Source organism: Scomber japonicus, chromosome 22 (genome assembly GCF_027409825.1).
Source record: "Scomber japonicus isolate fScoJap1 chromosome 22, fScoJap1.pri, whole genome shotgun sequence".
In the NCBI taxonomy this organism is placed as follows: domain Eukaryota; kingdom Metazoa; phylum Chordata; class Actinopteri; order Scombriformes; family Scombridae; genus Scomber; species Scomber japonicus.
The window spans coordinates 22,947,233-22,974,047 of NC_070599.1; positions in this window are offsets into that span (position 1 = coordinate 22,947,233).

Genomic DNA, 26,815 nt, shown 5'->3' on the forward strand with positions numbered 1-26,815 from the left:
CTTTTCCTTTCTCCCTCAATCCTACCTTCCTTCCTTCCGTCCTTCCTTCCTTCCTTTCCTTCCTCCCTTCCTTCTTTCCTTTCCTCTCTTCCTTCCTTACTTCCTCCCTCCTTTCGTTTCTTCTCTCGTTCCTTCCATTCCTTCCTCCCTCCTTCCATTCTTCCTTCCTTCTTTCCTTTCTCTCTCCATTCTACCTACCTTCCTTCCTTCTTTCCTTCCTTCCTTCTTCCTCCCTTCCTTCTTTCCTTTCCTGCCTTCCTCCCTCCTTTCCTCCCTTCCTTCTTCCTTTCCTCCCTTCCTTCTTTCCTCCCTTCCTTCCTTTCCTTCCTTCCTTGCCTCGAGGACAACAGGAGGGTTAAAGTCAGCTGGGGATAAAGAAGTGAGGTGAAAGGTTGTGTAAATGTCACCTGCATAAATAACTAGAACCTCCGAGTCTCATGTTTCCCAAATAAATGAGAAATAATGCAAGAGGGCTGAATCATACACATTAAAAAATAACTAACTGCTCAGAAGAAAGCAAAAACATCCTTACAAAAATGTGTAAAAGTCCATAAAGCATATAAACATTAGCATATTTTACATATCCACCAGACGTAGCTCGAGCATTAGCATTTATTCGGAGCCGGTTTTGGAGCCACCTGATGTTGAATAATTCCAGTATTCACTCTAACTCCTACAGGAAATGCATGTCTTTTCCTTTTCCTGTTTAAAGCTCCACTATATTCAGCAGCGAGGCTTTAATACTGTCTGTTAGGAGCAGGAGGAGCACAGTCTGCTGCAGCTGGAAATAAGGTTTAACCCTCCTGTTGTCCTCGAGTCAAGGAAAGAAGGGAGGGAGGGAGGAAGGAAGGAAGGTAGGATGGAGGGAGAAAGGAGAAGAGGAAGAAAGAAGGAAAGGAGGAAGGAAGGATGGAAGGAAGAAGGAAGGAAAGGAGGAAGAAGGAAGGAAAGGAGGAAGAAGGAAGGAAGGGAGGAAGAAGGAAGGAATAAGGAAGGAATGGAGGCTGGAAGGAAAGAAGAAGGGTAGAATGGAGGGAGAAAGGAAGGATGGAAGGGAGGAGGGAGGGAGGAAGGAGGGAAGGAAAGAAGGAGGGAAGGAAGGAAGGAAAGGAGGAATAAGGAAGGAAGGAAGGATGGATGGAAAGGAGGAAGAAAGAAGGAAAAGAGGAAGGAAAGATGGAAGGAAGGGAGGAAGAAGGATGGATGGATGGATGGAAAGGAAGGAAAGGAGGAAGGAAAGGAGGAAGGAAGGAGGGAAGGAAGGACGGAGGAAGGAAGGAAGGTAAGATGGAGGGAGAAATGGATGGAAAGGAGGAAGAAAGAAGGAAAAGAGGAAGGAAGGATGGAAGGAAGGGAGGAAGGAAAGAAGGAGGGATGGAGGAAAGGAGGAAGGAAGGTAGGAGGGAAGGAAAGAAGGAGGGAAGGAAGGACGGAGGAAGGAAGGAAGGTAAGATGGAGGGAGAAAGGAAAAGAGGAAGGAAAGAAGGAAGGAAGGAAGGTAGGAGGTAGGGAGGAAAGGAAGGAAAGAAGGAGGGAGGAAAGAAGGAAGTAAGGGAGGAAGGAGGGAGAAAGGAAGGATGGATGTTTTAGTGTGTGTGTGTGTGTACATGTTTAACATTAATATTAACATTTCTCCATTAATGTTTTAACTTGTTTCTTTTTCTCTCTCTAACCTTTATACGTAATAAGCTCTGTGTCAGGCTCAGCCGAGGGCGGGGGGGGGGCAGGAGGGGAGGGGGGGGGGGTGTTCATGTTATTTTGTCCCGTTGTCCTTTTTGCCCCCCTGACATTAAACTCTGGCAGCGGCTGAGAGCGCTGGCCCGTAACATCTCACTGAGACACAGCAGCCAGGAAACAAGAGATACACAAGGACACTAAAACATCCATCCTTCCTTTCTCCCTCCATCCTACCTTACTTCCTTCTTTCCTCCGTCCTTCCTTCTTCCTTCCTTCCTTCCTTCCTTCCTTCGTCCCTTCGTCTTTCCTTCCTCCCTTCCTCCTTTCCTTCTTTCTTCCTCCCTTCCATCCAGCCTTCCTTCCTCCTTTCCTTCCTTCCTTCATCCCTTCCTTCTGTCCTTCCCTCCATCCTACCTTCCTTCTTCCTCCCTTCCTTCCTTCCATCATTCCTCCCTTCCTTCCTTCTTCCTTCATCCTTTCCTTCTTTCTTCCTCCCTTCCATCCAGCCTTCCTTCCTCCTTTCCTTCCTTCCTTCCTCCCTTCCTTCTGTCCTTCCCTCCATCCTACCTTCCTTCTTCCTCCCTTCCTTCCATCATTCCTCCCTTCCTTCCTTCTTCCTACCTTCCTTCCTTCCTTCCTTCCATCCTTCCTTTCTCCCTACATCCTACCTTATTCCTTCCTTCCTCCCTCCTCCCTTCTTCCTTCCATCCTTCCTTCCTCTCTTCCTTTCTCCCTTTCTCCCTCCATCCTACCTTCCTTCCTTCTTCCTCCCTTCCTTCCTTCCTTCATCCCTTCCTTCTGTCCTTCCCTCCATCCTACCTTCCTTCTTTTCCTTCCTTCTTCCTCCCTTCCTTCCTTCCATCATTCCTCCCTTCCTTCCTTCTTCCTTCATCCTTTCCTTCTTTCTTCCTCCCTTCCATCCAGCCTTCCTTCCTCCTTTCCTTCCTTCCTTCCTCCCTTCCTTCTGTCCTTCCCTCCATCCTACCTTCCTTCTTCCTCCCTTCCTTCCTTCCATCATTCCTCCCTTTCTTCCTTCTTCCTACCTTCCATCCTTCCTTTCTCCCTACATCCTACCTTATTCCTTCCTTCCTCCCTCCTCCCTTCTTCCTTCCATCCTTCCTTCCTTCCTCTCTTCCTTTCTCCCTTTCTCCCTCCATCCTACCTTCCTTCCTTCTTCCTCCCTTCCTTCCTTCTTTCTCCCTTCCTTCCTTGACTCGAGGACAACAGGAGGGTTAAAGAAAAAATCCATCTGAATATTTTAACAGCAGAAGCTCTTCTCATCTGTCACAAGCACTCTACCGCCCCTCTTTGCCCTCTCGCTGTTCTGGTAAATAAAACCTCACCAGGGGAAGTGGACTGCTACCAAGTTGTGTGTGTGTGTGTGTGTGTGTGTGTGTGTGCGTGTCTCTCTATGTGTGTGTGTGTGTGTCGGCCTTCGTCTAGCTTATAAAAACAGATTTCTTGAGGATTGGACCCCGATGATTTCCAGGAGGAGAAATCTTCTTGTGTTAAAAATGTTTCCATAAATAAACACAGAGGACTGGATGACACACACACACACCAGACTACACACACACACACACACACACACACACACACACACACACACGCTTCCTAACCACATGTTTTTACACTGCCGGCCACAGAAATGTCTCTTTCCTTCTCGGCCCGTGGTGATAATTAACTCGGTGTCAAAACTGTGAAAATAACAAGAATGAGTGTTTTTATAATAAATAAAAGACTCCTAAAGTAACGCCTCGCTCATCATCATCATCATCATCATCATCATCATCTCTACTATTCATTATAAATGTAATCAGTATGGCAACTTTCCTCTCCTGGTTTCCAAATGATGAATAAAAGGAATCAAAGTGTCCTCGAGAAGCTGCTCTTTGGATGGAAAATCATCCATCTCTGAATATTAAGATGTTTTCTCTTTCCTAAAAAAATTGATTTTTTTTTTTTTTTTTTGTCGGACTGCAGATAAAAGTACGTAATTCATCTTTCAAACTGATCTGAACTGAACTGTTGTCCTCAAGTTAAGGAAGGGAGGAAGAAGGGAGGAAGAAGGGAGGAAGAAGGAAGGATAGGGGGAAGGAAGAAAAGGATAGGAGGAAGGAAGGAAGGAAGGAGGGAAGGAGGGAAGGGGAAAGAAGGACAGAAGGAATGGAGAAGGAAAGGAAAGCAGGAATAGAGGGAGGAAGGAAGGAAGAAGGGAAGGAAAAAGGACAGAAGGAATGGAGGAAGGAAGGAGGAATAGGAGGAAGGAAGGAAAGGAAGAATGAAAGAAAGAAAGAAAGAAGTAGGGAAGGAAAGAAGGACAGAAGGAATGGAGGGAGGAAAGGAAGAAGGAAGGAAGGAAGGAAGAATGAAGGAATGGAGGGAGGGAAGGAAGAATGAAGGAAAGGAGGGAGGGACAACAGAAGGAAGGAAGGACGAAAAGAAGGAACAGTCAAAACAGACGGGGTCAATTTGATTCATAATAAAACTTCAAGTAGTTTTTTCTCCTCTTGCTATGAGACGAACAACAGAGAAGCGAAGCACTGCGGCACACTCGAGCTGAACAGATTAATTACCGGGCAGTAGTGTGTGTGTGTGTGTGTGTGTGTGTGTGTGTTTATATGTGTGTGTGTGTGTGTGTGTGTGTGTGTGTGTGTGTGTGTGTGCCTGTCGAAGGTGCGGACCCTTGCTTCAGTGACTCAACCATTGATTTCCAGTAAGAGCTCTGAGCTTTTCCACAACGTTGGCCATGGAAGAGTGCACGAGTCGAACATCAGATACTCCGCTGAGCTAAATCCAGACATTACAAACAGCAGCGGAGTCACGGGTTTCATTTCATCTGTTCCTTCCTTCCTTCTTTCCTTTCCTCCCTTCCTTTCCCATGCATGCCTAAAACTATGCAGTCATACAGCAGGCCCTCACATCGGCACATTACCACCGATTCTCTCTTGAGACTTTTAACCAATCCCAAGTTTTCCAAAGAATGTGCATTTAAATTTCAGGGGTTCCCACATATACCCCTTTTCCACCGAGCTGGGGCTGGAGCCGGTGCTGGTTCGGAGCTAGAGCTAGAGAGCCAGTACTCAGTTGGTGCTAATACAAGAACCTCTTATGAACCTGTTGCTTTTCCACCGATGCCTTTGAAGCACTTCCATAATTCACCAGTGAGAGGCAGCAACATGGCGCAAGGCATCTAGCCTGCCAGAAATGAAGAAGAAGAAGAAAAGAAGAAGAATAAGAAGAAGAAGAAGACAGCTCTGGCAAAAAAATTATTTTAATAGTAGTTTTAATCAACAAATGTTTAACCCTCTGTAAATGCCACGCTAGTCAGCTAATAAACGTTAACCCCGCTAGTCTGCTAATAAACGTTAGCCCTGCTAGTCTACTCATAAACATTAGCCCTGCTAGCCGGCTAATAAACGTTAGCCCCGCCCCCAGTCCGCTGACGTAATCGGTTCTTGCTTTAGACCAGCAAAGAGTTGGTGCTTGCTCTGGCTCCCGTTCTGAGGCTCGGGGCTGGAGCTTTGGCGGTGGAAAAGCAAAAGAACCGGTGCTTAGTCAGGCTCTGGCTCCAAACCAGCACCAGCTCCAGTAATTCTGTTCATTTAATGGTTTAATTTACAATGCATTTAGTTCAAAGGAAAGAAGGAAGGGAGGAAAGAGAGAGGAAGGAAAAGAACAGTCAAAAGAGACGGGGTCAATTTGACCCGGGAGGTTAAAAGTAGTGTTTTACACCTTTATTCTTCTCTATATACTTTATCAGTTCATTACATCCATTAAAAAGTGTCCAACATTTCTAATTCTCCCTGTCGTCTCCCTATCATGTTCCAGACACCTTGTCCTCGTCATGTCTCTACCTGTCTGTCATTAAACCATGATGCTCTCCACTTCCTGTCTAATAATAATAATAATACTAAAGTTATATCTTAAATCTCTTCCTGACAGCAGAGAACATGAATAAACACGTCCGATGGATTAAAGCTCTGCATGACTCGGCCGTTAGTCACCAGAGGAGGTTTTTTTCCCACGCGGGTCCTGATGATGATGATGTCATCGAAACTGTCAAATCAATGATTTACCTGTCAGTCTACATGAGATCATGTTTATACCTCCTGGTTTCTGCTTCCTCTTTTCCTTTCTCCCTCCCTCCATCCTACCTTCCCTCCTTTCTCCTTTCCTCCCTCCATCCTACTTTCCTTCCTTCTTTCCTCCATCCTTCCTTCCTTACCTGTCAGTCTGCATGAGATCATGTTTATACCTCCTGGTTTCTGCTGGGGGGATATGAACATCCTCCCTTCCTCTTTTCCTTCCTCCCTCCCTCCATCCTACCTTCTCTCCTTCCTCCTTTCCTTCCTCCATCCTTGGCGGTGTCCATACTCCCTCGTTTGTGTCCGTGGGTAAAACAGACCAGCGAGGAGATGAACACGAGGTGTGTGACTCAACAGCCGCTGAGTAACAGAAGCTTCGCAGACAATCTAGAAAGCGTCTAATCCGAGTTGACGGCGACTCCGATAGGAAAATAAAAACCTAACACAGAACCTTAATTGAACCCCCCCCCCCCCCCCCCCCCGCCTCTCTCTCTCCCACATTATGTGAAATGTCACATATTCCAGCGGTGCAGCTGTTGTTTAAAGGTTGGACCATATTTACCTACTTGGTGACGACGTAGTTTAAAGTTTTCTTCTTCTCTCATTAATTTAAAGTTGATGTAATGCATCCTGGAGAAACAGATGGGTTTCCCTCCTTCCTTCTTTCCTCCATCCTTCCTTCCTTTCCTCCCTCCTTTCCTTCCTTCTTCCTTCCATCCTTCCTTCCTCTGTTCCTTTCTCCCTTCCTTCCCCCCTCCTTTCCTTCCTTCTTCCTTTCATCCTTCCTTCCTTCTTCCTTCCATCCTTCCTTCCTTCTTTCCTTTCTCTTCTATCCTTCCTTCTTCCTTCCATCCTTCCTTCCTTCCTCTCTTCCTTTCTCCCTCCCTCCCTCCTACCTTCCTTCCTTCCTTCTTTCCTCCTTCCATCCTTCCTTCCTACCTCCTTTCCTTCCTCCCTTCCTTCCTTCTTCCTCCCTTCCTTCCTTGACTCGAGGACAACAGGAGGGTTAATGAGACACAGAACCTTAATTGAACCCCCCCCCCCCCCCTCTCTCTCTCCCACATTATCTGAAATGTCACATATTCCAGCGGAGCAGCTGTTGTTTAAAGGTTGGACCATATTTACCTACTTGGTGACGATGTAGTTTAAAGTTTTCTTCTTCTCTCGTTAATTTAAAGTTGATGTAATGCATCCTGGAGAAACAGATGGGTTTCCTTTACTGCTGCAGCTATTAAACTTTATAACTACCCAATTAAATCTGAATTACATCATGAATGAATGATGCAAGTTTATCAATGTTTAACTGTAGCAGGCAGGAAGCTCTGTGTCAATATTAACTTTAGGAGGAGATTATATCATCCTCTTGTCCTCGAGTCAAGGAAGGGAGGGAGGAAGAAGGATGGAAGGGAGGAAGGGAGGAAGGAAGGAAGGTAGGAGGGAGGGAGGGAGGGATGGAGGGAGAAAGGAAAAGAGGAAGGAAGGAAAGAAGGAAGGGAGGAAAGTAAGGAAGGAAGGAAGAGAGGAAGAAGGAAGGAAAGGAGGAATGGAGGATGGAAGGAAGAAGGAAGGAAGGGAGTGAGGAAGGAAGGATGGAAGGGAGGAAGAAGGAAGGAAGGAAGGAAGGAAAGGAGGAATGGAGGATGGAAGGAAGAAGGAGGGAAAGGAGGAAAGGAAGGTAGGATGGAGGGTGAAAGGAAAAGAGGAAGGGAGGAAGGTAGGGGGAAGCAAAGAAAGCGAGAAGGAGGAACAGAGGAAGGAAAGGAAGGAAGGAAGGAAGGAAAGAGGGAAGGAAAGAAGGAGGGAGGGAGGAAGGAAGGAAGGAAAGAAGCAACAGTTAAAACAGACAGGGTCAATTTGACCCGGGAGGACGACATGAGGGTTAATTAAACTTTTTTAATGACTTGTCAGAAGGTCCAAGGTTCAGGCTTTAAAGGGTTAAGAGGCAGACAGTAAGAGAGAAGGAGGAAGGGGGGAAGGAAAGGAAGGAAGGAGGGAGGGAGGAAGGAAAGAAGGTTCAGGCTTTATAGGGTTAAGAGGCAGGAAGTAAGACCTTTTACTAAGTTTCTTACTCTGGGGAGTCTGACATGCTTTGTGTTTTCTGACCTTTATAAGTCAACCGATAAGTTTAAAGTTACTGCTGCTACATCGGAGGAGACGTCTTCTCCCACTTCCTGTTCAGTGTTCGTGCAGAAAGCTCTAGATACTGGAAGGAAGGGAGGAAGGAGGGAAGGAAAGAAGGAGGGAGGAAGGGAGTCTACTGCTGCTACATCGGAGGAGACGTCTTCTCCCACTTCCTGTTCAGTGTTCGTGCAGAAAGCTCTAGATACTGATCTTATCGGTGAGTCTATACAGTGCATCACATTCCCTCAGGAACAGCTCGTCTCCTTAGGGTTGTTTCACCAGAGCCTGTCGGTACAGGTAACGGTTTCAATGCTGCCGGTGGTTCAGGCATTTAAACCTTTACCTGTACCGACAGGCTCTGGTGATGAGTTTTATCCACCAGCAGGAAATGGCATGTGAGCACAAACTTCACCACTTTAGACCAGACTCATAACAATTGGTTTTAACTAAGGCTGTCAAACGATTAATTTTTTAAAATTGAGATTAATCGCAGAATTTCCATAGTTAATCACGATTAATCGCGTTTTGAAATTTCATGTTTAAAATCCTGTTATTCTACATTTGAAGGCAGTTTTAAGCCCATAATGTAAAGCATTTCTTACCAGAGTGTCTTAACTGGGAATCAATCACGGCTCTGCTGCGACTCCCACACTCCAAAATGGTCCTTTGGTGGAGCTGAGGCTCGCTTGGCTGCACCTGGGTGTTTAGCGTGGAGGTGCTAACTCAAACTCGACGTACTCCGGTGGTAGTTAAACTCCGTTTGACACAGGTTGCATTTTACTTTTGACTTGTCGACTGAAGCGTCTGGAAGTGTTTTAAAGTTAAACAAGCCGTTCAAAAGTCCAGTAGCTCTCTTACTTTCCATCAGCGCGGTAGGTTTACTGCAGGAGGCCACTTCAAAGCATAGCGCTACAGCTAGAGGAGCCGTCTACGGGGGAGTAGAAGGGACAAAAAGGCTTGCAACATTAAAATGCGATTTTAAAAAATGAACGCGTTGACGCTGACGGCCCTAGTTTTAACCCATTACTAATCTGTTTTATACTGGAGTTTGCACAGATATTCATGTTTCCGATTTGGTGAGTTTTGAGTAAAATGTCTCCATACATAATTTGCCCAGAAGATGAATCCTAATGACTTTGGGTGATCCTCAAACATTTCCTCGAGTCGCACCAGAAGATCAATGGTGCCCATGGTTACTGACGGATTAATAAGGGACTGAACATGGAGCATTGGTGGTACCCTGACTGTTCTAGTCAGGTTTAATTAATCCAAAATGTTAGTTAATTATCAAAATACACACAATAGTAATGATATTCCATTAAACTAGTAGACATGCGAAACATTGTCTGACATTATCATTTAGCCCAAAGCACCGCTGCAGACTCTTGTTTTCCTCATTTTGCCCTTTAGAGTTCAAGCCTCACATAACAGCTAGATTAATAATTGTGGTGTCTGTGTGTCACATTATGTCATTTATTTGGGTCTTTGGGTTGAAAGTATTTACTACTCAATGTCATTATAAACCATAGATGTGCTTTAAAGAGGGAGGAGGAAGGAAAGGAGGGAGGGAGGGAGGAAGAAGGAATGGAGGAAGGAAAGGAAAGAAGGAAGGAATGGAGGAAGGAAAGGAAAGAAGGAAGGAGGGAGGACAGAAGGAAGGAAGGAAGGAAGGAAGGAATGGAGGAAGGAAAGGAAAGAAGGAAGGAGGGAGGACAGAAGGAAGGAAGAAAGGAAGGAAAGGAGGGAGGAAGGAAGGAAGGATGGAAGGAGGGAAGAAAAGAAGGGCCGAAGGAATGGAGAAAGGAAAGAAGGGAGGAATGGAGGAAGGAAGGAAGGAAGGAAAGAAGGACAGAAGGAATGGAGGAAAGAAAGGAAGGAAGGATAGGAGGAAGGAAAGGAAGGAAAGGAAGGAAAGGAGGGAAAGAAAGGAAAGAAGGACAGAAGGAATGGAGGAAAGAAAGAAAGGAAGGATGGGAGGAAGGAAAGGAGGGAGGGAGGACAGAAGGACAGCAGGAAGGGAGGGAGGAAGGAAAGGAGGAAGGGAGGAAGGAAAGGAAGGAAGGAAGGGAAGGAAAGGAAGGAAGGAAGGACAGAAGGAAAGAAGGGCAGGAATGGAGGAAGTAGAAATATTAGTGTTTATAAACTGATGTCCAATGTTCTGTTTTTTGTAATAATGATTATCATGATGTGTATTTTTGATTATCTCAGAAACATAATCCAATAACTGAAAGTGAGCTGAAGCGTAGCAGATATCAGCGCCTGCAGAGCCCGTCTGACCCATTTCACTTTGTTTCATCCAATCAAACCACAGAGCTGAAGAACACTTGTCTGTTTACCTGGTGGCAACATGGACCAAGAGATTAATGAAACTGATAACACACACACACTGGAATGCAAACAACACTGATATATATCTCAGACGCAAGGTTAGAGGTGTGTGTGTGTGTGTGTGTGTGTGTGTGTGTGTGTGTGTGTGTGTGTGTGTGTGTGTGTGTGTGGATTGCTTTGAGACAGTCTGGCTGATGCTCATTTCTTCAAAAGGAGGGAAGAAAGAAAAGAAAGGAAAAGTTGGAAAAGAAAAGATGAAAGGGAGAAAGGAATGAAGGAAGAAAGATGGAAGGGTGGGAGGAAGGAAGGAAGGAAGGAAGGAAAAAAAGACAGGAAGGAAGGAAGATGGAAGGGTGGGAGGAAGGAAGGAAGGAAGATGGAAGGGTGGGAGGAAGGAAGGAAGGAAGGAAGGAAGGAAGGAAGGAAGGAAGGAAGGAAAAAAAGACAGGAAGGAAGGAAGATGGAAGGGTGGGAGGAAGGAAGGAAGGAAGGACGGAAGGAAAGCAGGGATGAAGGTAGGAAAGGAGGAAAGGAAAGAAAGGAGGGAGGAGGGAAGGAAGAGAGGAAGAAGGAATGAAAGGAGGAAGGAAAGGAAGGGAGGGAAGGAGGAAAAGGGAAGGAAGGAAGGAAGGGAGGAAGAAGGAAAGCCTCGAGCACGCCAAACATGATTTGATGGTTAGGGTTTGGTTTTAGGAGTATGATATCATCTCAGACGCAAGGTTAGAGGTGTGTGTGTGTGTGTGTGTGTGTGTGTGTGTGTGTGTGTGTGTGTGTGTGTGTGTGTGTGTAGTCTTGATTTGAGACAGTCTGGCTGATGCTCATTTCTTCAAAGGAGGGAAGAAAGAAAAGAAAAAGGAAAAGTTGGAAAAGAAGACAGGAAGGAAAGATGAAAGGGAGAAAGGAATGAAGGAAGAAAGATGGAAGGGTGGGTGGGTGGAAGGAAGGAAGGAAGGAAGGAAGGAAAAAAAGACAGGAAGGAAGGAAGATGGAAGGGTGGGAGGAAGGAAGGAAGGAAGGAAGGACGGAAGGAAAGCAGGGATAAAGGTAGGAAAGGAGGAAAGGAAAGAAAGGAGGGAGGAGGGAAGGAAGAGAGGAAGAAGGAATGAAAGGAGGAAGGAAAGGAAGGGAGGAAGAAGGAGGTGGTATTATGTTATGTATGGTTAGAATAATTAATAATAAAGATGTGGCGAAGAAGGTGAAGAAGTAACAGTTAGGCCTACTACATGTACAGAAATCTGATGCATCACCGTGCATACTCAATTTATTTAACCCTCCTGTTGTCCTCGAGTCAAGGAAGGAAAGGAGGGAGGAAGAAAGAAGGAAGGAGGGAGGGAGGAAGGAAGAAGGAAGGAAAGAGGGTAGGAAGGAAGAAGGAAGGAGAGAGGGAGGAAGGAAGAAGGAAGGACAGAGGGAGGAAGGAAGAAGGAAGGAAGGAAAGGGGGTAGGACGGAAGAAGGAAGGAAAGGGGGTAGGAAGGAAGAAGGAAGGAAAGGAGGGAGGAAGGAAGGAAAGGAGGAAACCTGGCTGATTTAGTTGAGAAAATAGAAAAAAACAGCAAACTGAACATTAAGAGGCTGGCTAACGGCCGGTCTTATCTCCTGTGGAAAGCATTTTCACATATATATACCTCAAGTTTTGGTACTTTGACATCAAAGTCCGTGTAAAGTAAGAATAAATATGTGTTCTGAGTTTGACATACCACAGAAAAGTGTGTTGTTAACCACCCTGCCAAATTTGAATGATTAAAAAAAATCACCAAATATATGAAATTAGGCTTCAAAGTTGTGTAAAAATCAGCCTCTTTCTCTGCTCCCAAACGCTGTGGGCGTGGCCTCCGAGTCCGCTGAAGCCACGCCCCCTACCAAGTGTCACCTGTCAATCAAAGTCACCACCTCTACCAGAAACATGGACGCTACGTCTGAGAGCTTTCGGCGGCTAACTCAGCTGCTAACTCGGCGGCTAACTTGGCTGCTAGCTTGATGGCTAACTCGGCTGCTAGCTTGGCGGCTAACTCGGCGGCTAACACAGCTAACTGGCTAACTGTAGACTGTAGTAGTAGTAGTGTGTGCTGAATGTATTTATACCTCTACAGCAGCAGGGGCGGGTTTATGCTAATCACTAAATCCTGAACACAGAAATCTTGAAACACAGTTTGTGAAGCCTAGCTCCACAATTCAAATCTAAATGGTTGAAATGCTTTTTACACCTTTTTTTTTAGAAATACATTTATGACCTATTTAATGTGTTTAGAAGAAAATGTCTGAATTCACTTTCCTTGGTGCTCAGTCTGTCTCACCTCAGAAACCCTGCATCCTCTCAGCGTGTTGGACAACGATGACTTTTCCCCGCAGCTAATGGTGCAGCAGAGCCGCTGCTCTCCTCTGCTGGAGACATGACATTAATAACACAGTGGAGAACTCTGCCTCCCCCTCAGTTTGTTATTCTCAAACAGACACGAGACACTCTGAGATGCTTTCACATTAATTAATTAATTCATTATGCAGGTAACTTTTTATTTTGGCACATAATTAACTGGAGCAAGAGACTGAAAATACTGAAACCTTTTCTATTCATTTGGTTTTTAACCCTCCTGTTGTCCTTGAGTCAAGGATGGAAGGGAGGAAGAAGGAAGGAAGGAAGGATGGAAGGAAGGAAGGAAGAAAGGGAGGAAGAAGGGAGGAAGAAGGGAGGATGGAAGAAGGGAGGATGGAAGGGAGGAAGAAGGAAGGATGGAAGGGAGGAAGGAAGGAAGGAAGAAGGAAGGAAAGGAGGGAGGAAGGATGGAAGGGAGGAAGAAGGAAGGACAGGAGGAAGGAGGTAAGGAAGGAAAGAAAGGAGGAAGGAAGGAAGGGAGGGAGGAAAGGAAAGAAGGAAGGACAAAGGAAAGAAGTCAAGAAGGAAGGGAGGAGGGAGGAAAAGAGGAAGGGAGAAAGGAAGGAAAAAAGGACAGAGGAAAGAAGGAAGGGAGGGAGGAAAGAAACAGACGGGGTCAATTTGACCCGGGAGGAAGACATTGAACTATTGGTACGTATTTGTTAGATTTACGTTTAAATGGATGACTGTTGTTTTGTTTTGTGTCCTTTTTTTTTAAAGATAAACTTTAACATGCACGAGATGACAATCACATTATTACCTTTATCAATAAATCATAGCATGAGATACTAAAACACACCAGGAGTAATAATGAATAATGCATCTCCATGACCAAGGTCTTCTTAAAGTCCAGCCTTGGTCCCTCGGCTTCAACTCTACCTTCACCGTCCTCTTCATTAAACCTGCTCCGGTCCCTCGGTGTTAGGAAGGTCTTATATTTTATATTTCACATTTCAAGCAGCTTCATATAATAAGTTTACCAAAAAAAGTTGTATTCAAAAGTTTGCAACCTTACAACACAAATACACAACATCATCTTAGACCTAATGATCTGATGTGGGAAGGATCATTAAAAAGATGGAGGGAAGGAAGGAAGGAAGGAAGGAAGGAAGGAAGGAAGGACAGATGGAAGGAAGGACAGAAGGAAGGAAGGAAGGAAGCAATGAAGGAAGGAAGGACAGATGGAAGGAAGGACAGATGGAAGGGACAAAGACAAAGAAAAGATAAAAGAAATGTAGGAAGGAAGGAAGGAAGGAAGGACAGAAGGAAGAAAGGAAGGAAGGACAGACGGAAGGAAGGAAGGAAGGAAGGAAGGAAGGACAGAAGGAAGAAAGGAAGGAAGGACAGATGGAAGGAAGGAAAAGAACACAGGAAGGAAAGTGGGCCGGATTGCTCCCCTCGGCGGGCCGGTTCTGGCCCACGGGCCGCATGTTTGACACCTCTGCCGTAAAGTGAACATCCTGTAGTGAGCATGGCTTCACTGTTCAACTTTTTGAAGAATGTGGGAGGCAAAATATTTCCCATCCAAAAAAAAAAAAGTAAAATAAAACTAATACCACTGCAGCCTGGTTTCACACTAAAGGAACAAACTGACAGACGGTAACTACGGTAACCAGGAGGTGAACATGAAGAAAATGCTTCCTGACTTTTTAACAGCTGATTTGTTTCACAGCCAAAGTCGGTTCAAACAATCCATGAACATTAGATTATATTGGGCTTTCCTTCTTTCCTTCTTTCCTTCTGTCCTTCTTACCTTCCCTCCTTCCTTCCTTCTTTCCTTTCCTTCCTCCATTCATTCTGTCCTTCTTCCCTTCCCTCCTTCCTTCTTCCATTCCCTCTGTCCTTCTTTCCTTCCCGCCTTCCTTCTTTCCTTTCCTTCCTCCCTTCCGTCTGTCCTTCTTTCCTCCCTCCTTCCTTCCTTCCTTCTTTCTGTCCTTCTTTCCTTCCATCCTCCTATCCTTCCTTCTTTCCTTTCTTTCCTCCATTCCTTCTGTCCTTCTTTCCTCCTTCCTTCCTTCCTTCCTTCTGTCCTTCCTTCCTCCTCCCTTCCTTCTGACCTCTTTCCTTCCCTCCTTCTTTCCTTCCTTTCTTCCTTCCATCTGTCCTTCCTACCGTCCATTTGTCCTCCTGTCTTTCCTCCCTTCCTTCCTTCTGTCCTTCCTTCCTTCCTTCCTTCCATCTTTTTAATGATCCGGCCCACATGAGATCAAATCGTTCTGTATGTTCTAACCCTTTAATAAAGAAGAGTTTGACTTCTCTGGAGTAGTAAATACTTTCAACCCCACACAGACGGTGTCGGAGCATGCTGTGTATTTTTGGTAACAACCTTTTGTCCCCATCATCAGACGAGTCTCAGGTGCAGAGGAGACGAGGAGGCACAGGTCAGCGCTAACACGAGGCTGCAAGCTGCTCCGTCATGCAACACTTGCTTAATTGACAGAACAAAACCCCCCCCCCCTCCCCTCGCCGATGCTGATGTTTGACTTTGTCGTAGTACAGCGGAGTTCAGACTGTCGCCATCGTTCATCACCCGTGACAACCGAGCATCAGAGGGTCACTTCAGGGTCTCGGTGCTCTTTACGAGAAGTTAAGTAACCGGGGGCTTGAGAGTGCGAAGCAGGAAGAGGATGAAAAATTAAAAAGACTTGCACAGATGTCACATCATGTGGGGGGTAAAGTGTCGCTCGCTCTCTCTCTCTCTCTCTGCCCCCCCCCCCCCCCCGTCTCTCTCTCTCTCTCTCTCTCATTTTGTCAGTCTCTCTCTCTCTTTCTTTCTCTCTCTCTTTCTCTCTCTCTCTTCCTCCCTCCCTCTCTCTTTCTCTCTCTCTCTCTCATATCGTCAGTCTCTCTCTCTTCCTCTCATTTTGTCAATCTCTCCCCCTCTCTCTCTGTCTCTCCCTCTCTCTCTCTCTCTCTCTCATTTTGTCAGTCTCTCTCTCTCTCTCTCATTTTGTCAGTCTCTCTCTCTCTCTCATTTTGTCAGTCTCTCCCCCTCTCTCTCTCTCTCTCTCTCTCTCTCTCTCTCTCTCTCTCTCTCTCTCTCTATGTGTGTTTGTAACAGAGAGTGTGTGGGCATGTGTTCTAGAGAGGCAGCTTCAGGGCAATCGAGGCTCCTTTCAGAGTTTTAATAAGTGACACGTTTCATTTTAAGGACATCAAATGTTCTCGTGTACTCTACCGAGCAGTTAAAGCCAGATTAGTCCGTCTGTGCAGAACTCATTATACTGAATATAGAGATAAATGAGATAAGATCAATATATTACTACATTAAAGAGCACTTTTAATCAACTAAACAAAGCGAGTTACATGTCATCATATCTATTTAAAACACGTTTGATAAGAAAAATATAAGAGAATATTAACTGATGAAAGACCTCGTTATTTTCCAACAGTCAACTTTGATGTATATTCAGTTAAATTTCTTTTCATCTAGACGTCTATGTGGCTGTTGAGAGTTTGAAAATATTTTTGCGTTTAACAGTATGAATTAGAGAACCTGTGCTACGACTATAACCAAACTTAAAGGGGACATCAATGCTTTTGCAGGATTTAAAGACTGTGTAAAGTGAATTCAGACATTTTCTTCTAAACACATTAAATAGGTCATAAATGTATTTCTAATAAAGGTGTAAAAAGCATTTCAACCATTTAGATTTGAATTGTGGAGCTAGGCTTCACAAACTGTGTTTCAAGATTTCTGTGTTCAGGATTTAGTGATTAGCATAAACCCGCCCCTGCTGCTGTAGAGGTATAAATACATTCAGCACACACTACTACTACTACAGTCTACAGTTAGCCAGTTAGCCGTCGAGCTAGCAGCAGAAAGCTCTCAGACGTAGTGTCCATGTTTCTGGTAGAGGTGGTGACTTTGATTGACAGGTGACACTTGGTAGGGGGCGGGGCTTCAGTGTTTGGTAGCAGAGAAAGAGGCTGATTTTTACACAACTTTGAAGCCTAATTTCATATATTTATTTTTTTCAGACATCAAATCAAAACATGCTTGCAACTACAATTAGAAAGTGTTTTTAAACATTAATGAATTACTGCACAGTTGTCCACATCCACATCGCCCCCCCTGCAGTTTTAAAGCTTAGGGAAAAATTAAGAATTAAAAAACAACTTTTCATCAAAAAAGAGACATCAAATCAAATCAACCTTGCCTTAAGTAAATGAGAATGTCTCAAAATCAGTTGGATGTTGCGTCAGATATGCTCTGATGAAATGCTGCCTGCTCCCCTCAAACATTAAAGATAGGAATAATCAGTGTAAAAGGGGGTTGATTAATTCTCTGAGCGATAAACTCAAATTTAAATACTCATGCTCTGTTATTAATGGTTTGCTGCAACCACTGAAGTCAAGGGTGGCATGTATAGTATCTATCAATGTACCAGTTATTATTAGATAAGAGTATAGATGACAAATGTGGTTGCAAAATATTAGCCCAGTGGTTGCATTGTTCATTAAAGTCTGTGTAATTAAAGTAAGAATAAATATGTGTTCTGAGTTTGACATACCACAGAAAAGTGTGTTGTTAACCACCCTGCCAAATTTCAATGATTAAAAAAATCTCCAAATATATGAAATTAGGCTTCAAAGTTGTGTAAAAATCAGCCTCTTTCTCTGCTCCCAAACACTGTGGGCGTGGCCTCCGAGTCCGCTGAAGCCCCGCCCCCTACCAAGTGTCACCTGTCAATCAAAGTCACCACCTCTACCAGAAACATGGAGGCCACGTCTGAGAGCTTTCTGCTGCTAACTCGGCTGCTAGCTCGGCGGCTAACTCGGCTGCTAGGTCGATGGCTAACTCGGCTGCTAGCTTGGCGGCTAGCTCAGCGGCTAACTCAGCTAACTAACTGTAGACTGTAGTAGTAGTAATGTGTGCTGAATGTATTTATACCTCTACAGCAGCAGGGGCGGGTTTATGCTAATCACTAAATCCTGAACACAGAAATGTTGAAACACAGTTTGTGAAGCCTAGCTCCACAATTCAAATCTAAATGGTTGAAATGCATTTTACACCTTTTTTAGAAATACATGTCTGAATTCACTTTACACAGTCTTTAAAGGCCCACAATATGAAGTCTTTCCCATCTGGCGTCTATATGAGGTAAGTATATTAGGTGGTATCATGCTACATACTACAAACTACATACATCTTCTGTATAAAGATGATGGCATTTTGTAATGAAGGTCTTACAAGAGAAAGTCAATCTGTCAAGTATCTGGGAAGCATGAGCGCTCTCATTAAACTGAATGTCAATCTCACTGTGAGTACTACTAAGAGTGGAAATATTTGAAGCTGAGAGAAAAAGTCAGGAGTGACCCAAATCATTAATAATTATTACATGTTAGAGTTTTGCATGGTGGTGCATGGCATTTTTTATATTCATGTCTTTTTAACTACCTTCATGGACCATCTATCGTGCAGTTAAATTAATGTGGAACAGAGTATATGTAATTCTCTCGTTACTGGCCCATGTGGTGCTGGTCTTCAACAGTCGAGGGTGCGATCACACTATGGCAGGGGTGTCAAACTCATTTTCATTCAAGGGCCACATACAGACCAATTTGATCTGATGTGGGCCGGATCATTAAAAAGATGGAAGGAAAGAAGGAGGAAAGGAAGGAAATAAGAATGGAAGGAAGGAAAGAAGGAAGCAATGAAGGAAGGAAGGACAGATGGAAGGAAGAACAGAAGGAAGGAAGGAAGAAAGGGAGGAAGGACAGACGGAAGGAAGGACAGAAGGAAGAAAGGGAGAAAGGACAGATGGAAGGAAGAAAGAAAGGAAGGAACAAAGAAAAGATAAAAGAAAGGTAGGAAGGAAGGAAGGAAGGAAGGAAGGAAAGACAGGCAAAAGGAAGGAGGAAAGAAAGGTAGGAAAGACAGATGAAAGGAAGGAAGGACAGAAGGAAAGAAGGAAGGAAGGAAGGACAGATGGAAGGTAGGAAAAGAACACGGGAAGGAAAGTGGGCCAGACTGCTCCCCTCGGCGGGCCGGTTCTGGCCCACGGGCCGCATGTTTGACCCCCCTGCACCATGGTATAGATTTCCACATCAAATATAACCCATGCTAAAGTAATATCATATAGACATAGAGAAGACAGATAATTAGTATTCCCTGATTTTCTTCCTGCCCTTAAAGTGAGTAATAAAACTAAAAACACATCGGCCATTAAATAACCAACGAGCTATTTAAATGATACGGACATTTACCGTGTTGAAAGTTGTAACCACAAGAACAATGTCGGCTCATAAAATTACAGTGTTCAGTGACTGTGAAGACCTCTCTTTTTATAGCTACTTATATATATACTGCTCACCTGTGGCATTACTGCAGAGAGGGTCGACTCACAGTGGCTCATAATGACAGAATGAGGCTGCTGCTAAAGATCCAAGAAGAAGCTAAAGCACAAGCTAAATGTTTATACTAACTAGTTACTAACCCCTAACCCAGAGGAGTCAAACTCATTTTCATTCAAGGGCCACATACAGTACAATTTGATCTGATGTGGGCCGGATCATTAACAAGATGGAAGGAAGGAAGGAAGGAAGGAAGGAAGGAAGGAACGAAGAGAGGGAGGAAGGAGTCAAGGAGTGAGGAAGGAAGGAAGGAAAAGAAGGAGGAGAAGGAAGAGAAGACAGCAAGGAAGGAAGAAAGGAAAGAAGACAGGAAGGAAGGATGGAATGAAGAGAGGGAGGAAGGAGTCAAGGAGTGAGGAAGGAAGGAAGGAAAAGAAGGAGGAGAAGGAAGGAAGGAAGGAAGGAAGGAAAAGAAGGAGGAGAAGGAAGAGAAGACAGCAAGGAAGGAAGAAAGGAAAGAAGACAGGAAGGAAAGATGGAAGGAAGAAAGGAAGGACAAAAGGAAGGAAGGAAGGGAGGGAGGAAGGAGTCAAGGAGTGAGGAAGGAAGGAAGGAAAAGAAGGAGGAGAAGGAAGGAAGGAAAAGAAGGAGGAGAAGGAAGGAAGGAAGGAAAAGAAGGAGGACAAGGAAGAGAAGACAGCAAGGAAGGAAGAAAGGAAAGAAGACAGGAAGGAAAGATGGAAGGAAGAAAGGAAGGACAAAAGGAAGGAAGGGAGGGAGGAAGGAGTCAAGGAGTGAGGAAGGATGAAAGGACAAATGGAAGGAAGGAGGAGAAGGAAGAGAAGACAGCAAGGAAGGAAGAAAGGAAAGAAGACAGGAAGGAAAGATGGAATGAAGGAAGGAGGAGAAGGAAGAGAAGACAGCAAGAAAAGAAGACTGGAAGAAAAGATGGAAGGAAGACAGGACAGGTGGAAGGAAGGAACAAAGAAAGAAAAGGAGGAAGGAAGGATTAAAGGAAGGAAGGATGGAATGAAGAGAGGGAGGAAGGAGTCAAGGAGTGAGGAAGGAAGGAAGGAAAAGAAGGAGGAGAAGGAAGGAAGGAAGAGAAGGAGGAGAAGGAAGAGAAGACAGCAAGGAAAGAAGACTGGAAGGAAGGAAAAGAAGACAGGAAGAAAAGATGGAAGGAAGACAGGACAGGTGGAAGGAAGGAAGGAACAAAGAAAGAAAAGGAGGAAGGAAGGATTAAAGGAAGGAAGGAAAGAAGACAGGAAGGAAAGATGGAAGGAAGAAAGGAAGGACAAAAGGAAGGAAGGGAGGGAGGAAGGAAGGAAGGGAGGGAGGAAGGAGTCAAGGAGTGAGGAAGGAAGGAAGGAAGGAAAAGAAGGAGGAGAAGGAAGAGAAGACAGCAAGGAAGGAAGAAAGGAAAGACGACAGGAAGGAAAGATGGAATGAAGGAAGGAGGAGAAGGAAGAGAAGACAGCAAGGAAAGAAGACTGGAAGAAAAGATGGAAGGAAGACAGGACAGGTGGAAGGAAGGAACAAAGAAAGAAAAGGAGGAAGGAAGGATTAAAGGAAGGAAGGAAGGAACAAAGAGAGGGAGGAAGGAGTCAAGGAGTGAGGAAGGAAGGAAGGAAGAAAAAGAAGGAGGAGAAGGAAGAGAAGACAGCAAGGAAGGAAGAAAGGAAAGTAGATAGGAAGGAAAGATGGAATGAAGGAAGGAGGAGAAGGAAGAGAAGACAGCAAGGAAGGAAAAGAAGACAGAATGAGGCTGCTGCTAAAGCTCCAAGAAGCTCAAGTGTAAGTGAAATGAATGAAACAAATCTTGCAAGCAAACTTGTTGTGTTTCACTTCTTGGAAAAGTTATTGGTTGTTTTTGAGAGGGTCCTTCTTCACTCTTATCAGTAAGGCATGGAGAAAAAGCCTATCAGCGATGGTCTTGACCAGTCTCGTTAAAAAAAACCCAAGTCCTCCAAGTCCGAGACCGAGACATGACCGAGTAAAAATGCCCTCGATTCCGAGACAAGACCAAGAACCTCCAAAAAATGGTCTCGAGACCAAGACCATGGTGACCAACAGAGAATTGGAGCGTCCATAATGAAGGTACCTATCATTTTGACTGTGTTGCACCATCTAATCCAACATAAACGATGGGAAAAATCAATATTGTTCCATAATAATTGGTGCTCATAATTCCAATTATTTGAGTTTTTTATGTATGTCTCACAATAGGAGGGCCATGAGGAAAGCCCTTTTGGGTTTTATTGGCTCCTTCTGCACATATCTCTTATGTTAGTTGCGGGGCGGCTGTGGGGCAGAAGGTAGAGCGGTCGTCCTCCAATTGGAAGATTGGTGGTGCGATTCCCGGCTCCTCCAGTCCACATGTCGATGTGTCCTTGGGCAAGACACTTAACCCCAAATTGCTCCCGTTGCTGTGCCAACGGTGTGTGAATGTGAATGAATGGTTAGATTCCCCTGATGAGCAGGTTGGGGCCCTGCGTGGTAGCCCCTGCCATCAGTGTATGAATGTGTGTGAAAGGGTAATATGACATGTGATGTAAAGCGCTTTGAGTGGTCGCACAGACTAGAAAGAAGCTATATAAGTACAGTCCATTTACCATTTAGTTATTATTGTCTTGAAAAAAAATCAAAAAATCCTGCATGTATTACTTTTCTTCCATTATGTATTTTTTTCTCTTTATGTGCTAATAAACTAAAACTAAACTAAACCCTGCTCTGTCAAATAAGAAGAAGCAACACCAATAGAGCTTTCCTTTCTGTATCCAACCAGCTCCACTTATTCTGTGAGGATACATGAATCCTTTCTGCTGGTGTGACCTTGCATATGCCACTAGCAGCAGCAGCAGCACAAAAAAAAAAAAAAGCTCTCTCCACAATCTAATCATCAGCTGCCTCTCGACTGATATTGACGTCCAGTATTGTGTAAGCTTTTGTGCTCCGTCTGTTTTGTCAGGTGAAATTTACTACGGAGAGCTTTTTACAAAGTGCTTTTAATTTACCAGGCTGGTCGCAGCGACTCAGAGCAACAACGGACGCGTTCAAACTGAGATGGAAACGAGAAATATTTGACACTTTAACCCTCCTGTTGTGTTCGAGTCAAGGAAGGGAGGAAGAAGGAAGAAGGAAGGAAAGGAGGGAGGGAGGGAGGAAGGAGGGAAGGAAGAAAGGGAGATGAAGGAAGGAAGGAAAGGAGGAAGGAAGGAAGGAAGGAAAGAAGGAAAGAATCAAGGAAGGTAGGAGGGAGGTAGTAAAGAAGGAACGAGGAAGGGAGGGAGAAAGGAAAAGAGGAAGGGAGGAAAGAAGGAAGGAAGGAAGGAAGGAAGGAAAGATGGAAGGAAGGAAGAAGGAAGAAGGAAGGAGGAAGGAAGGAAGGAAAGGAGGGAGGAGAGAAAGAATCAAGGAAGGTAGGAGGGAGGTAGTAAAGAAGGAACGAGGAAGGGAGGAAAGAAGGACAGAGGAAAGAAGGAAGGAAAGGAGGGAAGAAGGGAAGTAAGGAAAGGAGGAAGGAAGGAAGGAAAGGAGGGAAGAAGGGATGGAAGGAAAGGAGGAAAGAAGGAGGGAAGGAAGGAAGGAGGGAAGGAAAGGAGGGAAGGAAGGAAGGAAGGAAGGAAGAGTCAAAACAGATGGGTCAATTTGACCCGGGAGCACAACAGGAGGGTTAAGACATTATCGGCTCGTGTGTGTGTGTGTGTGTGTGTGTGTGTGTATGTGTGTGTGTGTGTGTGTGTGTGTGTGTGTAAATCTATAAACTGTACTCTTCTCTGAGTGGTTACGAGACGCCTTCAGCAAAGCAACGGCAAGTTACTGCTTGCTTTTTATTATGTAATCTTTGTGTAATTGAAGGAGAACAACTTTTCATTCATCTTTGGTTCTTTATGAGAGTTTTGACACAACTCTGTGCTCTCACTTTTATTCTTTTGGTTACTTCCGTCAATGTCTTCTCTTTTCTTTTCATGCTGTTTTCGTGGACCATTTTACTTTCTTACTTTTAGAAAAGGGTTTTGTCAAAGGCAGTGTATTAAAGTAGAACACCTCACTTTGCTAACTTGATATGATTTAAAGAAATTAACTAGGGCTGTCAGCGTTAATGAGTTAATCGCGATTAGATTAATGCAATCCATAACGCATTCATTTTTTTTAATCGCATTTTAATGTTGCAAGCCTTTTTGTCCCTTCTACTCCCCCGTAGACGGCTCCTCTAGCTGTAGCGCTATGCTTTGAAGTGGCCTCCTGCAGTAAACCTACCGCGCTGATGGAAAGTAAGAGAGCTACTGGACTTTTGAACGGCTTGTTTAACTTTAAAACACTTCCAGGCGCTTCAGTTGACAAGTCAAAAGTAAAATGCAACCTGTGTCAAACGGAGTTTAACTACCACCGGAGTACGTGGAGTTTGAGTTAGCACCTCCACGCTAAACACCCAGGTGCAGCCAAGCCAGCCTCAGCTCCACCAAAGGACCATTTTGGAGTGTGGGAGTCGCAGCAGAGCCGTGATTGATTCCCAGTTAAGACACTCTGGTAAGAAATGCTTTACATTATGGGCTTAAAACTGCCTTCAAATGGAAAATAACAGGATTTTAAACATGCAACTCAAAATGTGATTAATCGCGATTAACTATGGAAATTCTGCGATTAATCTCGATTAAAAAAATTAATTGTTTGACAGCCCTAAAATTAACAAAATTCATGTCTTTCAAGAAAATGTTCTGTACCTACTACTATTTTTGGCTTGTTACATATAATCTATGACAAACTCTTTTTCTTTTAGAGTGAAATACAAGAAACTTGACTATATGATCATCAAGACTGGAATATCTTGACAAATATTGATTGGTGTAATCCCCTTATTGTTACCTTGTATGGACATTTGTGGGAATGTGCAATATGTGTACTTATTAAGGCAACAGGTAGCATTATATTATTCATTGTTGTGCAAATGTGCAAATTTACTTTTACTTTCTTTGTTCTTTTTAACTATGGCGGCAGTTAGTCTCAGCACTTAAGAGTCCAAGACAAATTTCCCTTCGGGGACAATAAAGTATGAAGCTATCTATCTATCTATCTACCTATCTATCTACCTACCTACCTACCTACCTACCTATCTATCTATCTATCTATCTACCTACCTACCTACCTACCTACCTACCTACCTATCTATCTATCTATCTGTCTATCTGTCTACCTACCTATCTACCTACCTACCTACCTACCTATCTATCTACCTACCTACCTACCTACCTACCTACCTACCTACCTACCTACCTATCTATCTATCTATCTATCTATCTATCTATCTATCTATCAACCTACCTATCTATCTATCTATCTATCTATCTATCTATCTATCTATCTACCTACCTACCTACCTATCTATCTATCTATCTATCTATCTATCTATCTATCTATCTACCTACCTACCTACCTACCTACCTACCTACCTATCTACCTACCTACCTACCTACCTACCTACCTACCTACCTACCTACCTACCTACCTACCTATCTATCTATCTATCTATCTATCTACCTACCTACCTACCTACCTACCTACCTACCTACCTACCTACCTACCTACCTATCTATCTATCTATCTATCTATCTATCTATCTACCTACCTACCTACCTACCTACCTACCTACCTACCTACCTACCTACCTATCTATCTATCTATCTATCTATCTATCTATCTACCTACCTACCTACCTACCTACCTACCTACCTACCTACCTACCTACCAATCAATCAATCAATCAATCAAAGCTGGTAGTAATATCCATTTATGTTCTCTTTTTTAATCCATAGTGTCTTTTATGAGTCCCACTCTATGTTGTTTTATGTATACTGTCTGTTGTTTGGGGTTTTTTTATGTGTTATCAGCCACTGGAGACACATCATTTCGTCGTACTGCTGTGCAACGGCAATAAAGGCGTTGAATTGATTTACGTTAAATATTCCTTTTCAGTCATTTATGTTCCCCAAGATAATGAATCCTACTGAATTTAGTGATCCACTGACTTTCATCAAACATCATCACAAGGCTGGCCATTTAGGTTTTGAGTGAAATGCAGAGAGAATATCCATCTTTGAGTAAAAAAAGAATCACCTTATGGAGTATGTGTGGAATCTGCAATTACTCTAACCTCAAAGATCTTATCCATATGTATATACTTAATCAAATGCCTTCTGCTCTATCAAAAGAAATAGTTATCATATAAAGAGAATAAAAACCAATTGGAGGCTGTGAAAAGAAGGCTTATTACAAGTGTTGTGAATAAGAAGTGAGACTTTACACCAGCCTTTTAAGAGTCAAAGTGAAACCAAAGACTATAGATTTAACCCTTTATTAGGCAAATAACTATATTTGGTAACTTCTGTTAATATCCCAATATAACCATCCTTCCTTCCTTCCTTCCTTCCTTCCTTCCTTCCTTCCTTCCTTCCATCCTTCCTTCCTCCCTTCCTTCTTTCTTCCCTTCCTCCCTCCTTCTCTCTTTCTTCCCTCCCCCCTACCTTCCTCCCTTCTTTCTTTCCTCTGTCCTTCCTTCCTCCCTCCCTCCTACCTTCCTTCTCTCCGTCCTCCCTTCCTACCTTCCTTTCTTCCATCATTCCTCCCTCCTTCCTTCCTCCCTTCCATCCTTCCTTCCTTCCTTTCCATCCTTCCATCCTTCCTTCCTTCCTTCCTTCCTCCTTCTCTCTTTCTTCCCTCCCCCCTACCTTCCTCCCTTCTTTCTTTCCTCTGTCCTTCCTTCCTCCCTTCCATCATTCCTCCCTCCTTCCTTCCTCTCTTCCATCATTCCTTCCTTCCTTAAGTATTTCAATGAGTGCCCTATAAAGGGTTAAGCCAGGATCCTTGAATAAAAAGAAGGGAAAAAGCACAAATAAATCAATACCAGGGAAAATATACAGCCATGGCACAGAAAAGGATAGATTCTTTTGAATGATTCAAAGCCGCAATGGATCTGAAGGAAAAAAAGAGCCCGACTGACATGTAAAAGACGAAGATAAAGACTGGATGATGATGTCCTCGGTCATACAGTATCAAGCTCAAAAAGGAGACCGCTGTGTGTTAACCCAGTAGGTGGACTGATATATGAGAATGTAGGGTTTGTGTTTGAACTCCACAGGCTCAGATATGATTCACACCGGGGGTTCAGACATACCTTACTGTGCGTGTCTCTACCAATCTCTATCTATATCTTTTCTTTTCCCCTGTGTGCTCTACTTCTCTGTCCTCTCCTCTGCCTATAGATAAGCTCTTAATAAGGAAGAGTAGGGTTTTACATTCTGCATACGCTCCTAATAAACTGTAGAAGAGAAGAAGAAAAAAAGTATGTTTCTTTTGAAGGTTGTGAAAGGACTCGTAGTTGAGCCACATCTGAAAAAATTAGTAGAACGTCCAATGAAAGGATGAAAAACATGCTTTTGAGATGTGTTGGCACGGTAACAGGCAGTGGAAATATTGACATGGATTGCTTGGTGATGCAGTCATGGCACCATGGGTTTCTTTGGTGCTGTCAGATAGGGTCCTTTTTTTTTTTTTAACAAGACCACTGTAGTGACCCTCTCATGTGATATTCATGACTGTGAGACTGGGAGTCTTCTGAAAGCAATTAGTTGTGACATATGGAGAAAAACAACACAATAGTTGGAATCTGAGTAGCCCCAAAAAAGACATATGGCTATGTTTGAGTGACAGATGCTATCTAGTGGTTGTAATAATTATGACCCAGAGCAGTGGCATGCTTCAGATGATGTAAATAAAGGTTGAGATGGGTCGGGTGGATGGTATTACCCAACTTCGGATATCGGATAACCTAACTTTAAGGAGAATGACGAGTACCTTCAACCCACATCACATGTTTTTCTAACACAAAGTGATAATTTTAACCCAAACTATCATCTTTCCCATAACCTAAC